The sequence below is a fragment of the Hevea brasiliensis genome, chromosome 15 (genome assembly GCF_030052815.1).
Source record: "Hevea brasiliensis isolate MT/VB/25A 57/8 chromosome 15, ASM3005281v1, whole genome shotgun sequence".
In the NCBI taxonomy this organism is placed as follows: Eukaryota; Viridiplantae; Streptophyta; class Magnoliopsida; order Malpighiales; family Euphorbiaceae; genus Hevea; species Hevea brasiliensis.
In genome coordinates, this window is record NC_079507.1 from 11,607,226 (window position 1) to 11,613,225 (window position 6,000).

A 6,000-nucleotide genomic window follows, 5' to 3' on the forward strand; every position below is an offset into this window, starting at 1 on the left:
CTGTGGGAATTTGGCTAAGTGTTCTTCACCAAAATTGTTCCTTATTGTCTTAGCTTTAATTCTCTTTTTGAATCACTCTGTTTGGAGTTTTTTAGCCCAAGATATGGTCATTTTCCTAAAGCTGGCCGGATTAGTTCAAAACCAGAATTCTAGGCACTTTCTTAGTTCTGGTATTTTTGTGTGCTGACTGCAGCTCATTTTTTGGATGGGTTATGGTTAGAATTTGGGTTGTGTTCTTCATAAAAGTTGTAGTGCTATGTCTCAGCTTTCTATCGGTATAAAATTCAGGTCATTTGGACCTTCCTACACCAAGTTATGGCCATTTGAACAAGTACTGTTCATATGGTCAGTTTTGTACAGTGGCAGTGTGCATTACCCAGATTTGACCTAATTGTTCACTATCTTAATGTCATTTTCTGGGCATGATTTATGCATGAAAATTGTGGCATTATGTGTCTAATTTCAGATCCAATTAGCCTCATACCAATTGGGATGACATAATTACAATTTTAGTCCCTGAAATGGACCTAGGTCAAACTGCCCAAAAGTGAACCCTCACTAATTCGAATTGCCTTGCAATTCTCATCACTCCAACACATCCTAATTGGTCCCAATTGATCATTTCTAACCTCAATTAGGTTCAACTGCATCAATTGACCATTTTCTTCAAATTTTCCCCCAATTTCAATGGCACCAAGAACCCTAATGTTACAAATGTGCAATTTGGTGCAATTAAAGTGTCTAACTATCTTCTACACACTTAATTGCTCTTCCATAGCATTTTAATTTCATCAAAATCATACAAATCCTCACTCTCTATATGCTGGCTGAATTCCCTAAATGGTCTCACATGTTTGATTTGTTTGAATTTTTGATAATTTCTAAGTTATTTCAACTACACAAACATGAATTTAACTAAAAATTTACAAGTTTAAACACCAACCTTTTCTTTGAATTCCAATTCTTCAAATCCTTCACTTTCTCCCTTCCTTTTCTTCTTCAATCTTCTTATCTAGGTTAATTTAGAAGCTTACTAGGGTTTAGGGTTAGAATTTGTGGGAGAAAATCAAGTTATTCAAGCTTGATTAACTCTTTAATGGAGGAATTTTCATGGAGGTGAGGGAAAGAGTGTGGTTCGGCAGGCCAAGTAGAGAGGAGAAAGATGAGTTTGCTTTTTCATTTTCTTTTATTTTTATGTGTAATTATCTTGAATTTGAATTAGTCAAAATTTTAAACAAATTAAACATCAATTTATGATGTCATTTGTTAGGTCACCTTGATGATGTCATAAGTCATTTTCTTTTCTTTTTCTTTTTCCTTTATTTTTTCATGGTTCTTTAATTTAAATCTACATTTCAAAATTTTCATTTCTCTGATTTTATTGGATAGTTAAGTCATGAGTCACCTCTGGGGATGAATAGACCAATTTATCCCTCGTCGATCTGATCCAGTTTGCAAATAATTTGATATTTCTTCTGGATCTCTGACCTAATTATTTGACCTACTTATCAACTCTTTTATATGATTTTCTCTTTTCCACTAGCTTTGCAATACTTCTTAGGACTGCAGTGTCACAATTTCTCGTTCAAAATTAGGATTACAGTTGACCTCGCAGTCACTTCCCGGTAAGGTCACCCATCGCTGTGACCTTTGACTTATTTAACATTTTATGCTTTGTTTTTCTTATTTATACTTGACCCTCGAGTAATCACTATTAATTTTTATTCAGGGCTTTTCTAAGTGACTTAAATATAGTTCTAATCCCCTTAATTGTTCGGACCGACACCAGTCAACGGAACAGTGAAATATACCTGGCTATGCATATAAGGGTGTTACAAGTCTCACTGATAGTGCTCCACTGGGTGTCTGCTGGGTAGATCTAGGTGGCCTCTATCCTGAGGATCTCCCCCTACCAAATCTACGAGTATTAGATCCCCCAAAATGTTTTCTTTTTCTTGAACTACTACCAGAAGCTTAATTAGAAGTCTTCCCACTCTTCTCATTTTCTCCTGTTCTCTTCTCAGCTGCCCCTTCTAATTCTATTCTTTCCAATTTTAGAGCTTGGGAGATCAGCTCTGAGAAGTTTTCATGTTTGAAACCAACCACCTGTAGTCGTAGGCTAGGCCTCAACCCAACTCCAAACCATTTACATCTATCTCTGCTGGTGGTGAGCAAACTCCAAGCACAATGAATTAAGTGAGAAAAATCTCTCTCATATTCAGCTATAGTTCTGTCCCCTTGCTTTAAACTCAGGAACTCTTGGAATTTCATGTCAACATGCATGTCGGGAACATATTTCTACCGGAACTCCCTCAGAAAATCTTCCTAGGTCAGTATTGGAGGCTTTACTAAACTGTGAGGAATGGTCTTCCATAATTCATAAGCATCTCCATGCAATAGGGATACTGAGTATTCAAACTTCAAATCATCTGTGCAGTGTAGTTTCTTGAAGACTCTCTCTATTCTCTCAAGCCACTGCTTTGCTTCTAGCAGGTCTATTGTACCATTAAATTCTATTGCCCATATTTAATTAACTAGTCATACTGTCTTGCTGGAGGCTGTGGTTGCACCGGAGGTGCTTGTACTGGAGCTTGGATTGGTATATTACCAGCCATTTGTTAAAATAATGTAGCCTTCTGCTGAGCAAACTGAGTAGAAAACTGCATTGGTGGGACTGGTGTAGCTGATCCACTGGCATTCTGAGGAGCTGGGGCCTCCCCTTGTGCCTTAGCTGCAACCGATTGTTCTACTGAATGATCCCCTTCTTCCATTTCAATTCGCAAAAGTTTTGACTTCCTGAACAACCAACAAAAGGAGATTTCTCTCTATTAGTCTATATTCAAGATGTAAATGCACTATATGTATCAATCAATGACATTTGAACAGTTGTACTAACCAAGAAATATTTCAAATTCATAGTTTAAAACTCATTTTAAAAACATGCTATGATATCACTAAAATATGTCACACCTTACCCCTCTATAAGATATAATACGAACCTGTAGTATACCTAATGAATTACCGAACTTTGCCTACCGATAACCCATTAAATACACTACAAGAGATTTTAAAACAATTCTATTTCATTTTTAAGTGTAAAATGATGATAAAAGAATTATTAAAGTGTCATTGGGTTAGGTATATGCCATAAAATTTATTTAGAAATAAGTTAGCATTTTTAAAATTTTACAGAAATTTTGCATGGTGACAGCTAAAACTATACAAAACCAATTATTTAAACCTATTGAAAATCAATTTATAAAAATATATCATACACAAATTGAACTCAGTCAAGCTCAAATCATTTCCTTTCATTCAGCCAACATCAAGAAAATACAGTTATCTCATATACAAACCAAAATAAATATTCATATAAAAATTTACAATCCAAAAGATATCAAAGTATTATTACAATTTCGTTTATACAACTACTCATTTGTCTTTTATACACATACATGTTAATTTACATCAAAATAAATCCATAAAGGGTATACTTAATATGTATACCCGAAGGTGATTTTTAACAGCTCCAAGCAGCTCACTCTGCTGCTGTGCCTTTCTCCTTACCTGTGACATCATAAAGAAGCTATCACTGAGTATTTCACTTAGTGGTACACAACTATAATTTTTTTTAAACTCAATATAAAATGTGCTTATCTAAGGCATAGCCAAGAATTTGAAATACTCAAATTTCCATAATTCATATAAATCAATTGTTTCAATAACATTTTATCAAAGCAATCGTAAACAATAGTGTTGCCAACAATTCACACAGTTAAGGCTATGGCACAAAATTTCACGATCAATGCCAAGTTGTACACCACGAAAAAGCAATCTACAGCCTCACTAATCGTAATTAATGAGGGAGGTGGCTAGCTAGCAATATGAGTACTCATCCGAACTCAACCTCAACTGGCAAGCCAGAGAGGGAGGAACACAATATCAATTTCACCTTATATAATGAGGGGGACAAATCAAATTGCCATGACAACTGTGGTTTCAAAACAAATTCAAATATTTCCATACAAAGAATCACATTGCAAATAAAATAAATCACATTTCATTCATCAAATTCCCCTTATGGGGTTGGCAACGCACAATTTCTCAAAACACTTCTAAAAACATTCAAAACCAGCTCACCCCCATGCTACAATGAAATTCATAGCCAACATCTGCCTTTTCATCATTATAAATTCATTTCACAAAATTAAAGTTCTCAAATGCAAGAAAAATCATAACTCATTTATAATAAATTCATTCCAATCAATTACAAGGTTAAAAACAAAGAAAAAGGTTAGTTGTGCACAAACCTTCAATGGATTTCCTTTTTCTTGATTTACTTCTCCTTGCCTTTCAAAGCCTCCTTTTCTACTAAAAACACACAATTAAAATGTCTCAATACTTATCACAATTATCTCTAATAGCTAATCAAATAAATGCCTAATGCATCCCTAAGGTAACTTTGCAATTTCAATGTATTTTGGGTTCAGGGCAGTTTTGGACCCTGACTTTGCAATCCTATTTCAACCTAGTTCCCGTCATAATTTGAGAAGGTAATCATAATGAAAGTTATTTTTCTATGTCTTAGTTTTATTTTCCTTTTTGAATCACTCAATTTGGAGTTCTGGATCTGAAGTTATGGCCAAATTACTAAACACTGTTCTGGGTGGCATATCCTGAAATTCCAGGTTTTCTAGACTTGCACCTTAAATTTATATTCTATATCTGGGCATCTTAAGCTCATAATTTAGCCCTAGTCCTTAAAACAATGTTTTAGGCCTTTTATCTTAGGTTTCCAAATCAAATTGAATCACTTCAATTGGAGTTTTATAGAGGAAGATATGAGTTGATAACCATTCGGAGGTCAGAGGGCAATTTGGCTAAGGTGCAGGAATTCCAGATTTGGCATTCCTAAATTTCCCTAAAAATTCCCCTACTTTGCCCTAAAAACTGGGTTCTAGTCAAAACATGAAGTTTTTAATTCTATGTCTTATGAGAATTTTGACTTTAAAATTACTACATTTATAGTTTTATAGCCCAAGTTATGGCAATTTTTCCAAAACTGGTCGAATAGTTAATTGTTCAGGATTTCCAGGTTAGTCCAAAATCAGGGCAGGTTTGCTAGACCAATTTTGCCTAGTAATTTGATTAAGTTAGGGTCATAATTTGACTTCATGATTTCCAGGTAAATTGTTCTCCTATGTCTTAGGTTTCCATAAGTTCAAGAATCACCTAAATTGGAGTTTCCTAGAGTGAGTTATGCCTAATTGAATAAGTACTGTTCATATGGTCATTTTCTCTAGGTCCAGAATTGGTAACCAGGATTCAAGCCCCAATTAAGGTTCCCTATTGTCATTTTCTAGGCAAACTCTCTTCATAAAAATTTTAGCATTATATCTTAGGTTTTATTTCCAATTGATTTCACACTAATTGGAGTTTTATAGCTCAATATATGAGCATTTAAGTGTGCTGGACTCAAGTGTCTAGAATTCCAGACCTAATGCACCCTATCCAATTTATCACTTCCCTCACCAAAACAATGTCAATTTACACTCAAGACACTTCAAATGACCATAATTTGTCATCATAAACATTAATTGAACAACATACCACAAAAACCCTAATTGCTTAATTTCAATTTCAACCATTCCAATCAATTTCAATGACATAATTATTACTTATATCATCATACAACATCAATAATCATGTTTAATCCCAACCAAAGCACCAAAACCCTCTCTTGTAATGTCCTCACTTTAGATAGTCCGTACGTTCTACTGTTTCGGTGATCAATATCTGTCCGAATAGCTAGAATGTTTGGAACTATATTTAAACTAGAGTGAGAAGTCATAAATAAATCAAATAAAGATAAGAAAAATTTAGGAAAAATTTAAGTAATACAATTAAAAAAAAAAAAAGTTAAATGAGCCATAGCCACAGCGATGGGTAACCCTAACAGGAAGCAATTGTGAAGACAGTTGTCGACCCTATACTCGTGGG